This window comes from Ranitomeya imitator, chromosome 9 (genome assembly GCF_032444005.1).
Source record: "Ranitomeya imitator isolate aRanImi1 chromosome 9, aRanImi1.pri, whole genome shotgun sequence".
NCBI classification, from domain to species: Eukaryota; Metazoa; Chordata; class Amphibia; order Anura; family Dendrobatidae; genus Ranitomeya; species Ranitomeya imitator.
The window spans coordinates 37,051,058-37,063,542 of record NC_091290.1 but is presented as its reverse complement, the minus strand read 5'-3'; the positions used below and the strand labels follow the sequence as shown (position 1 = coordinate 37,063,542).

Here is a 12,485-nt window from a genome sequence, read left to right as displayed (position 1 = left end):
GTAACATTGCTGTACTTTTATGAAGCTCAAGCATACAGTAGGCGGGCAGACACTCAGGCCTTCATTGTGCCCCTGGCTAATATGTCAGCACCCCATTTCCAACCGCTTAAATGCTGCCGGCACAATTGACTGTGGCATCTATGGGGTTAAACTGGGTTAGCTCCTATGGCAGCAAATAGACTCCGGCGCTGGCTGTACAACACAACCTGCACCTGTTCTGTATAGAGCGGGCTCAACTTCTATAACTACAGGGTCGTGTGGCCCCCGAGTGCTGGAACCTGCTGTAATATTTTATGGAGACACTATATAAATGGGGCCCAAAGCAATTAAACATTTCCCCTAACAAAAAGCTCGAAAAATGCTGCGCACAACCACTGCTGCTCCCAGACACCTGGCACCGTCCTTACTCCACATTCCGGGATCGTCTATAATTCTGAGCAGGATGCACATCCGTGTTCCTTCTTTCTACTGTATACGAAAGCAAAGCCAATTAATAAAAAAAAAAAAAAAAAAAAAATTTTTATATATATATATATATATATATATATATATATATATATATATATATATATATATATATATATATATATATATATATAACAAAAAGCAGCACCAAAAGAAAACAAAGGGTGCAAAAAATCCTTACAGGTATATACCAAACCTCATACTATTATCCAAAAAATGAAGGCAGCACTAAAATAGAAAAAAAGTAAGTGATTTATTGACCCATGTGTGACGTCTCAGTCCAGGATGTGCTTGCGAAAGGTCCACATCCTGGACTGAAACGTCGCACATGGACCAATAAATCACTTTCCTTTTTTCCATTGGAGCGCTGCCTTCATTTTTTTGGACATATATATATATATATATATATATATATATATATATATTTATACAGTACAGGCCAAAAGTTTGGACACACCTTCTCATTTAAACATTTTTCTGTATTTTCATGACTATGAAAATTGTAAATTCACACTGAAGGCATCAAAACTATGAATTAACACATGTGGAATTATATACTTAACAAAAAAGTGTGAAACAACTGAAAATATGTCTTATATTCTAAGTTCTTCAAAGTAGCCACCTTTTGCTTTGATGACTGCTTTGCACACTCTTGGCATTCTCTTGATGGGCTTCAGGAGGTAGTCACCGGGAATGGTCTTCCAACAATCTTGAAGGAGTTCCCAGAGATGCTTAGCGCTTGTTGGCCCTTTTGCCTTCACTCTGCGGTCCAGCTCACCCCAAACCATCTCGATTGGGTTCAGGTCTGGTGACTGTGGAGGCCAGGTCATCTGGCGTAGCACCCCATCACTCTCCTTCTTGGTCAAATAGCCCTTATACATTCTGGAGGTGTGTTTGGGGTCATTGTCCTGTTGAAAAATAAGTGATGGTCCAACTAAACGCAAACCGGATGGAATAGCATGCCGCTGCAAGATACTGTGTTAGCCATGCTGGTTCAGTATGCCTTCAATTTTGCTCAAATCCCCAACAGTGTCACCAGCAAAGCCCCCCCACACCATCACACCTCCTCCTCCATGCTTCACGGTGGGAACCAGGCATGTAGAGTCCATCCGTTCACCTTTTCTGCGTCACACAAAGACACGGTGGTTGGAACCAAAGATCTCAAATTTGGACTCATCAGACCAAAGCACAGATTTCCACTGGTCTAATGTCCATTCCTTGTGTTCTTTAGCCCAAACAAGTCTCTTCTGCTTGTTGCCTGTCCTTAGCAGTGGTTTCCTAGCAGCTATTTTACCATGAAGGCCTGCTGCACAAAGTCTCCTCTTAACAGTTGTTGTAGAGATGTGTCTGCTGCTAGAACTCTTTGTGGCATTGACCTGGTCTCTAATCTGAGCTGCTGTTAACCTGCGATTTCTGAAGCTGGTGACTCGGATAATCTTATCCTCAGCAGCAGAGGTGACTCTTGGTCTTCCTTTCCTGGAGCGGTCCTCATGTGAGCCAGTTTCTTTGTAGCGCTTGATGGTTTTTGCAACTGCACTTGGGGACACTTTCAAAGTTTTCCCAATTTTTCAGACTGACTGACTTTCATTTCTTAAAGTAATGATGGCCACTCATTTTTCTTTACTTAGCTGTTTTTTTTCTTGCCATAATACAAATTCTAACAGTCTATTCAGTAGGACTATCGGCTGTGTATCCACCAGACTTCTGCACAACACAACTGATGGGCCCAACCCCATTTATAAGGCAAGAAATCCCACTTATTAAACCTGACAGGGCACACCTGTGAAGTGAAAACTAGGGTTGAGCGAAACGGATCGTTCATTTTCAAAAGTCGCCGACTTTTGGCAAAGTTGGGTTTCATGAAACCCGACCCGATCCCTGTGTGGGGTCGGCCATGCGGTACGCGACTTTCGCGCCAAAGTCGCATTTCGTATGATGTGCTTGGCGCCATTTTTTCAGCCAATGAAGGAGCGTGGGCAGAGTGATGACATAGGTCTTAGGGGCGTGGACGCCTATCGTCATCTTGTCGATTGTGCGCAGTAGCGATTTGCAATGTGTAACACCAGCTTTTCTGTTCAGGGACGGAGGGGAGAGGGAGAGGGAGAAAAAAAAATCAAAAAATAAATCAAAAATAAAAAAAATTCCCATTGACTTTGCATTGGGTTTCGTGTTTCGGGCGATCCCCGACTTTTCGCCATAATCGGCCGATTTCACTCGACTCGACTTTAGAGATAGTCGGGTTTCGCGAAACCCGACTCGACCCTAAGTAGTGTATAATTCATATGATTCGTCAAACTCAATCTGACAGGTGCCCCGCCCCCTATCAAAGTGTATCAAAGTGTGTAACCCCTCCCCTCCCCTTGTTTGACGGCTGGTATCCAGCTGTCCCGCCTTGTTTGATTTCCCCTTTTGATATAGTTTAATATAGTTTAATTTGTTGTAGTTTTGATATTATTCCCGTATTTTGTGGAATAACACATGTTTATAATTATAGCCTAGTCGTGTATTTATTTTACACGTGGTTTATAACACCTTTTTCATTTGTTTTATAATAGATTTTATACGTATCCCCGAGTTTGATTCTGTAAGCTTTTGTTTTATTCACAGTGTATTCATATAGTGGAGAACTTAAAGCTGTTTATATGTGTCTCTACTGAACACTATGGTGAACATTAACTAAATGTTTATTTTCCCAAACAGAGAATCTGCTGTGGGTATTTGCAGTGTATTCATATAGTGGAGAACTTAAAGCTGTCTATTTGTTTTTGTAAATGGTGAACACTAACTAAATGGTGAACATTATCTAAATTAGGTTAACTGCGGTTCAGAGGTTCATAACACCTAGGTCAATTTATAGCACCTAGGTCAAGCAATTGTTGTTGTATTTGCGTACCCCATAAATGTTTATTCTCACAAACAGAAAAGTTATTGTGTCCTGAAGATGGCATCTGCGGTTATTTGTTTTTTGTATTAGCTTTCTCAGAAAACAGCTGTGTTATCTGAGGGTCAGATATTTTTGTACAAACTCATGCTGTTTGGTGATCTTTGTGAAGCAGAACTTTGTTTATAACACATTTGTACCTGTATTGTGCCTGAATTGATATTTGCTTTCTCTTTTTTGTGTCCTGAAGATGGCATCTGCAAAGTTATTTGTTACCTACTGAGGCCATTGCAAGTTGTGTTTATTCACATTGTAGCAGGTTTTATCCTTGTGGCTGCCTTATATACACAGAAGAGATATGCACCAATGTCACAACACAAGTTATAATATGACCCAATGTTACAACACAAGTAAGAAGCGGCGTGTTTTATACGAATAAAAACCAAAGACACGATATTGTAAAAAAAAAATTTAAAAGATTTATTTCTCACAATAAAACAGCATCTCAAAGACATTTCATTACTATAAAAATTCATACAGAATATAAAAAGTAAAAACATTAAAATAGTACAATGAACAATTACACTTCTTACAAAATAATTAATATAGCGTTACAAGGCGTGTACAGCATTTATCCAGTACATTCTTTACATCGTGAGCCACATGGTTTGCAGCATCGGTAGAGACCTTTTTTAGGTAGCAGAGTTCCACGTGTGGTACCTAATGACGGGGAATGTAAAGATTGAATTGTACGGGGAACCGCCGCTAACTTCAGCGGTGTAGATACAGAGCGTGTCTCACTGTTGGTAATTTTTAATTCATCTAAAAGCTTCCTAGTAGCGGGGTTACCCACAACTGTAGACGGCATATTTAGTTCGGCCATAGCCTGCATAAATGAATCCCAACCCGGTGGTAAATTTCTACTGTTCAGAGCATGACTCTGCGTTGTACTACGTACCAAATCCAGTAAGTTAGACCCTGGTATTACGGATCCTTTGAAAATAAATTCAGCATTATTATTCCATGCTGTGACATTTTTATTCTGCAGCAGCCTGTTTAGTAAAAATTCAGCATTCTTTTTATATCTTTGGTTTATATTATATTAGCTTTTTGTCATAGGTCAGGGATTTTTTTTTTTTTTTGCACTTTATTAATATGCGGTTATTAGTCATTTAGGACTTATGTTATCATGTTTTTTGCACTTTATTAATATGCGGTTATTAGTCATTTAGGACTTATGTTATCATGTTTTTGCACTTTATTAATATGCTGAACACATAGGTCAGGGATTTTTGCACTTTATTAATATGCGGGCCACATAGGTCAGTGATTTTTGCACTTTATTAATATGCAGGCCACATAGGTCAGTGATTTTTGCACTTTATTAACATACAACACACAAGAAATAGACATTTAGAACTTATTTATGTTATTATCTTTATGCACGTTGCCTGTGCTGTCTATAATTTGACTCTATCCTTGTTTTGTTGAAAATAACTGGACATACATAAGAAACCGGGCAATATATCTTTATAGAAATAACACTTCTGCACTCTTTGTGCATTTCTATCAGTTTTATTCATGCATTTATAACACACCATGTTTGATATTGGTAATTTGATTCTGGGAACACATTTTAAGTTACTTCTGCACATGTATTACTGTTTTTAGGCCATATAAATAGAAAATTATGTAGAAACCCAAAGTTTTGATAAGTGTATGAAAATACACCAATATTAACTATTTGTGCTATTTTAGGCGTAAATTTGTCCTATATGTATAGCAGTCAGGAGTTGGGGCGATGAAATATGTGTTACAAGCGTAGTGAATTGCAGATATATTCTACAGTGTATGTCATTTTGAGAAATGTGTGGCATAACCAATGTATACAGTAACAGGCGGAATGACTGAGTGTAATATTGCACTCAATACTGTGCAAAGGGTCTGAATACTTATGACCGTGTGATATTTCAGTTTTCTTTTTAATAAATTCGCAAAAAATCTACATTTCTGTTTTGTTCAGGCATGATGGCGTGCAGAGTGTACATTAATATATATATATATCTCAGAATGCAACTGAATAGTATTGCTAATTAGGCCATATAAATAGAAAATTATGTAGAAACCCAAAGTTTTGATAAGTGTATGAAAATACACCAATATTAACTATTTGTGCTATTTTAGGCGTAAATTTGTCCTATATGTATAGCAGTCAGGAGTTGGGGCGATGAAATATGTGTTACAAGTGTAGTGAATTGCAGATATATTCTACAGTGTATGTCATTTTGAGAAATGTGTGGCATAACTAATTACCTATTACGGCCACATTTCTATGCAGTGTATTTTAGAACCAGTGTTTCTGGCTGCAGACTGTAATGTGTAAGGTATTCTCATTTTTATATATTGTATTTTATAACACACCATGTCGTTTATATAATAATCACAGTTGTGTCTCTACAGGACAACGTGGCTTACAAAGACATTTCATTAATATAAGTGTGAAACTGACAGACAAGCACAGCTGTGTCTCTACAGGACATGCTGGTCACTAGACAGCCAGAGTTTCTGTGGGGGAGATATACTAACAGAGGTTCTGTTGACCCAATAAACCGGTGTAGAACGTACACAGAGAGCAACTTACAATATTTACTAAGGTAGCGGAAATGAGTTTACTGCAGTTATCAGAGCATTGTATTTTATTTGACAGCCACAAGTCACACAGGTCATGATGCTAGTGTATCTGCAGCATGTTATTTGGAAATAAAGAAGCCTTTTTTGTATTCGCCCGCATTTTATATAAAATCTGCATAAAAAAATCTTCTTGGCTACACCAAAACACGTAAGAAACAAATGTATAACTTTTAGATCTACCGCATCCACAGATATTATTCCAGCGTTCTTTAATTCTACATTATTTTAGCACATATTAATTTCACAACTTTTATATGATATTTATAACACTCATTTTATATGAGTTTTCTAACACATTCTCACGGGAATATTATATATATATATTTTGTGTTTTGCGCAATTATTTGACACTGTAATTCGCATTTTATATAAAATATGCATAAAAAATCTTCACATTCTCACGGGAATATTATATATATATTTTGTGCTCTGCATCATTATTTGACACTGTAATTCGCATTTTATATAAAATCTGCATAAAAAATCTTCTTGGCTGCACCAAAACACGTAAGAAACAAATGTATAACTTTTAGCGCTGTCGCATCCGCAGATATTATTCCAGCGTTCTTTAATTCTATATTATTTTATCACATATTAATTTCACAACTTTTATATGATATTTATAACACATTCTCATTTATAAGGGATTTATAACACAATATTGTAAAATCATTTATTGGTTCGCGGCCTTACTAATATCCTTTGAAAATAAATTCAGCATTATTATTCCATGCTGTAACATTTCTATTCTGCAGCCTCCTGTTTAGTAAAAATTCAGCATTCTTTTTATATCTTTGGTTTATATTATATTAGCTTTTCGATAATCCCGGGAGTGCCATCTATCTAGCCCGAGTATTTTTGTTATCTCAAAAGGGTGTGACACAGTCCCATATATTATTCCAGCATTCTTTAATTCTACATTATTTTAGCACATATTAATTTCACAACTTTTATATGATATTTATAACACTCATTTTATATGAGTTTTCTAACACATTCTCACGGGGATATTATATATATATATATATATATACTGTATATATTTTGTGTTATGCACCATTATTTGACACTGTAATTCGCATTTTATATGCCGCTGCTTTTTCTTGTTTTTGTGTAAAAATCTCTGGCAGACAGGCACAGCTGTATCTCTACAAGACATGCGGGACACACCAGAGACATTGGAAATTGGGGGTTATAATGACGAATTCAGAAAATAACCATTTTATATTGAATGACTAATGATTTCTATAGGCCTACTTTACTATGAAATTATGCATAAAAAATCTTCTTGGTTAACCCAAAACCGTAAGAAACAAACGCATAACTTTTAGCTCGAACACATCAGCATATATTATTACAGTTTTTTTGCTGAATTAAAAATTATACAGTTATTTCATATTTTTGGGGCTTCATGACAGGAGAAATTATTGATAGAAACCCAGAGTTTTGATACGTGTATGAAAATACACCAATATTAACTATTTGTGCTATTTTAGGCACAAATTTGGTCTATATGCATAACAGGCAGGAGTTGGGGCGAAGAAATATGTGTTACATGCGTAGTGAATTGCAAATATATTCTGAAGTGTATGGCATTTTGAGAAATGTGTAGCATAACCAATTACCTATCACGGTCACTAGATGGCAGAATATCATATTAATTATACATTGGGGTTTACTTTTGGAAGCTTATAAAGGCGGTGTGTATGTGCACAGGATGACTTATTTTGTTTTTATAGTCACTAATATCCATATTAAATGACTCTTTAGCTTTATGAGTAAGAGACAACATACAAATAGAATCCTTTTCCCTAGTAGTTTTATATTCTATGTCTGATATATTTCTACACAAAGCTACAAAACTATTTTGTAGTTTATAATGTATCACAGTAGTTTCATGTGAAGTTACATCTTAGGTTCTGTTCAGACTATTGTAATATCTATAGCTTAAAATAGAGCCAAATAGCTACTTTCAAACACGGACATACACCATTGATTTTCGTCACAAATGGATCCAATATATCTCGTGTCACGGTTTATTTTTACCGCGTTGCGGTTTAAAGTTATAAGCATTTAAATAATAATTTTCTCATTAGATATGTGACTCGCGATATTTATTTGCTTAGGTTAGATCATTTTCAGTTTAACAATACATTTTATCACAAAAATGACCTTATCTGGGGCCCTAGAAACAACATAGCAGCATTAGTAAGCCCCTTTCTTTTTACATTATCAAGAATCCTTGGGTTAAGATAACGTAAGTTTATATGCATAAAGCATTTAATATAGTGCACCAAACATGATATGGTTTTTGATTTCTATGAACTGTCGCAGTCTAAAATGTAATCGCACTATACACTATGTGTGTTGTGTGTGATGCATGTGTTGTATGTGTTCTGTGTGTTGTGTGTGTGTGTGTGTTCTGTATGTTGTGTATGTATGTTTGTTGTATGTGTTGTGTGTTTTCTGTATGTTATGTGTGTTTGTTGTGTGTGTGTGTTTGCCTGCAGCCATCTCCTTTCTGTAATTCTCCTCTCTCTTTACAGCGCCATAAATCTATAATGGCCAATTCATTTACCCATATTTATATAGAAAAGGTAAAAATCACAACTGAGGAAGAAACCAGTAGTACATGAACAAAAGTAACACCCGGAAAATAAAATACTGTAAACAATAGTAAAACATTATATTCAATAAGTGTGTGATGCATGTGTTGTATGTGTTCTGTGTGTTGTGTGTGTGTGTGTGTATGTTTGTCGTGTGTGTTGTATGTGTTGTGCGTGTTTTGTATGTTATGTGTGTTTGTTGTGTGTGTGTTCTGTATGTTGTGTATGTATGTTTGTTGTATGTGTTGTGTGTGTGTTTTGTATGTTATGTGTGTTTGTGGTGTGTGGGTTCTGTGTTGTGTGTGTGTGTGTGTTCTGTATGTTGTGTATGTATGTTTGTTGTATGTGTTGTGTGTTTTCTGTATGTTATGTGTGTTTGTTGTGTGTGTGTGTTTGCCTGCAGCCATCTCCTTTCTGTAATTCTCCTCTCTCTTTACAGCGCCATAAATCTATAATGGCCAATTCATTTACCCATATTTATATAGAAAAGGTAAAAATCACAACTGAGGAAGAAACCAGTAGTACATGAACAAAAGTAACACCCGGAAAATAAAATACTGTAAACAATAGTAAAACATTATATTCAATAATATTCATATATTTAACCTTATATGATTTGTTCGCGACAGTTCATAGAAATCAAAAACCATATCATGTTTGGTGCACTATATTAAATGCTTTATGCATATAAACTTACGTTATCTTAACCCAAGGATTCTTGATAATGTAAAAAGAAAGGGGCTTACTAATGCTGCTATGTTGTTTCTAGGGCCCCAGATAAGGTCATTTTTGTGATAAAATGTATTGTTAAACTGAAAATGATCTAACCTAAGCAAATAAATATCGCGAGTCACATATCTAATGAGAAAATTATTATTTAAATGCTTATAACTTTAAACCGCAACGCGGTAAAAATAAACCGTGACACGAGATATATTGGATCCATTTGTGACGAAAATCAATGGTGTATGTCCGTGTTTGAAAGTAGCTATTTGGCTCTATTTTAAGCTATAGATATTACAATAGTCTGAACAGAACCTAAGATGTAACTTCACATGAAACTACTGTGATACATTATAAACTACAAAATAGTTTTGTAGCTTTGTGTAGAAATATATCAGACATAGAATATAAAACTACTAGGGAAAAGGATTCTATTTGTATGTTGTCTCTTACTCATAAAGCTAAAGAGTCATTTAATATGGATATTAGTGACTATAAAAACAAAATAAGTCATCCTGTGCACATACACACCGCCTTTATAAGCTTCCAAAAGTAAACCCCAATGTATAATTAATATGATATTCTGCCATCTAGTGACCGTGATAGGTAATTGGTTATGCTACACATTTCTCAAAATGCCATACACTTCAGAATATATTTGCAATTCACTACGCATGTAACACATATTTCTTCGCCCCAACTCCTGCCTGTTATGCATATAGACCAAATTTGTGCCTAAAATAGCACAAATAGTTAATATTGGTGTATTTTCATACACGTATCAAAACTCTGGGTTTCTATCAATAATTTCTCCTGTCATGAAGCCCCAAAAATATGAAATAACTGTATAATTTTTAATTCAGCAAAAAAACTGTAATAATATATGCTGATGTGTTCGAGCTAAAAGTTATGCGTTTGTTTCTTACGGTTTTGGGTTAACCAAGAAGATTTTTTATGCATAATTTCATAGTAAAGTAGGCCTATAGAAATCATTAGTCATTCAATATAAAATGGTTATTTTCTGAATTCGTCATTATAACCCCCAATTTCCAATGTCTCTGGTGTGTCCCGCATGTCTTGTAGAGATACAGCTGTGCCTGTCTGCCAGAGATTTTTACACAAAAACAAGAAAAAGCAGCGGCATATAAAATGCGAATTACAGTGTCAAATAATGGTGCATAACACAAAATATATACAGTATATATATATATATATATATATAATATCCCCGTGAGAATGTGTTAGAAAACTCATATAAAATGAGTGTTATAAATATCATATAAAAGTTGTGAAATTAATATGTGCTAAAATAATGTAGAATTAAAGAATGCTGGAATAATATATGGGACTGTGTCACACCCTTTTGAGATAACAAAAATACTCGGGCTAGATAGATGGCACTCCCGGGATTATCGAAAAGCTAATATAATATAAACCAAAGATATAAAAAGAATGCTGAATTTTTACTAAACAGGAGGCTGCAGAATAGAAATGTTACAGCATGGAATAATAATGCTGAATTTATTTTCAAAGGATATTAGTAAGGCCGCGAACCAATAAATGATTTTACAATATTGTGTTATAAATCCCTTATAAATGAGAATGTGTTATAAATATCATATAAAAGTTGTGAAATTAATATGTGATAAAATAATATAGAATTAAAGAACGCTGGAATAATATCTGCGGATGCGACAGCGCTAAAAGTTATACATTTGTTTCTTACGTGTTTTGGTGCAGCCAAGAAGATTTTTTATGCAGATTTTATATAAAATGCGAATTACAGTGTCAAATAATGATGCAGAGCACAAAATATATATATAATATTCCCGTGAGAATGTGAAGATTTTTTATGCATATTTTATATAAAATGCGAATTACAGTGTCAAATAATTGCGCAAAACACAAAATATATATATATAATATTCCCGTGAGAATGTGTTAGAAAACTCATATAAAATGAGTGTTATAAATATCATATAAAAGTTGTGAAATTAATATGTGCTAAAATAATGTAGAATTAAAGAACGCTGGAATAATATCTGTGGATGCGGTAGATCTAAAAGTTATACATTTGTTTCTTACGTGTTTTGGTGTAGCCAAGAAGATTTTTTTATGCAGATTTTATATAAAATGCGGGCGAATACAAAAAAGGCTTCTTTATTTCCAAATAACATGCTGCAGATACACTATCATCATGACCTGTGTGACTTGTGGCTGTCAAATAAAATACAATGCTCTGATAACTGCAGTAAACTCATTTCCGCTACCTTAGTAAATATTGTAAGTTGCTCTCTGTGTACGTTCTACACCGGTTTATTGGGTCAACAGAACCTCTGTTAGTATATCTCCCCCACAGAAACTCTGGCTGTCTAGTGACCAGCATGTCCTGTAGAGACACAGCTGTGCTTGTCTGTCAGTTTCACACTTATATTAATGAAATGTCTTTGTAAGCCACGTTGTCCTGTAGAGACACAACTGTGATTATTATATAAACGACATGGTGTGTTATAAAATACAATATATAAAAATGAGAATACCTTACACATTACAGTCTGCAGCCAGAAACACTGGTTCTAAAATACACTGCATAGAAATGTGGCCGTAATAGGTAATTAGTTATGCCACACATTTCTCAAAATGACATACACTGTAGAATATATCTGCAATTCACTACACTTGTAACACATATTTCATCGCCCCAACTCCTGACTGCTATACATATAGGACAAATTTACGCCTAAAATAGCACAAATAGTTAATATTGGTGTATTTTCATACACTTATCAAAACTTTGGGTTTCTACATAATTTTCTATTTATATGGCCTAATTAGCAATACTATTCAGTTGCATTCTGAGATATATATATATATTAATGTACACTCTGCACGCCATCATGCCTGAACAAAACAGAAATGTAGATTTTTTGCGAATTTATTAAAAAGAAAACTGAAATATCACACGGTCATAAGTATTCAGACCCTTTGCACAGTATTGAGTGCAATATTACACTCAGTCATTCCGCCTGTTACTGTATACATTGGTTATGCCACACATTTCTCAAAATGACATACACTGTAGAATATATCTGCAATTCACTACGCTTGTAACACATATT

General features: G+C 35.0%; 1 protein-coding gene across 3 annotated transcripts in view; it reads left to right on the top strand.

Moving 5' to 3' along the window:
* Positions 1-12,485, top strand: part of NUDT22 (nudix hydrolase 22) — a 29,774-nt gene that overhangs the window by 1,090 nt on the left and 16,199 nt on the right. The window lies entirely within an intron of this gene.